Consider the following 443-nt stretch of genomic DNA (forward strand, 5'->3'; position numbering starts at 1 on the left):
ATACTAATCCTTCGGCACGCGTGCCTGCCTGCGGCGCGATGCCCGTTAAGTTTCATCGTTGATTATCTCGTGCCAGTGAAGTCCAACTCCCCTTACCCATCTCAAGCCCCCTCTGGAATCACTCCCTGGAGGATCTCGCTCATCTGCAGCATCCGACGGGGCTTTGCTGCAGCCGGATCCCCGGAAAGCTCAGCAGCCAGCACCAGCCTCGGCCGTGTCCCTCGGGCACGCTGCTGCTGCTTCTCCAGGTGCAAGGGTGTTAGAGAAAGGCACGGAGCACACGATCCAAGCACCGGTAACGTCAGTCGTACCTCCTCCTTTTCTGCAAGCCCAGGCAGCTGCTCGAGATCAGCTACAGACAGGGCAGGGGTCTCCCTCTGCGGGGGTGCTATGGAGAAAAAGATGCCTGAGACCGAGGGTGCGGTGTCTGGGCACCCCACTGA

General features: G+C 60.3%; 1 protein-coding gene across 4 annotated transcripts in view; it reads right to left on the bottom strand.

The window, feature by feature from the left end:
* The window catches only part of GRK3 (G protein-coupled receptor kinase 3), a 55,730-nt gene that overhangs the window by 33,641 nt on the left and 21,646 nt on the right, over nucleotides 1-443 (bottom strand). The gene's annotated exons all lie outside the window — the stretch shown is intronic.

Source organism: Egretta garzetta, unplaced genomic scaffold (genome assembly GCF_000687185.1).
Source record: "Egretta garzetta isolate BGI_Z169 unplaced genomic scaffold, ASM68718v1 scaffold390, whole genome shotgun sequence".
NCBI classification, from domain to species: domain Eukaryota; kingdom Metazoa; phylum Chordata; class Aves; order Pelecaniformes; family Ardeidae; genus Egretta; species Egretta garzetta.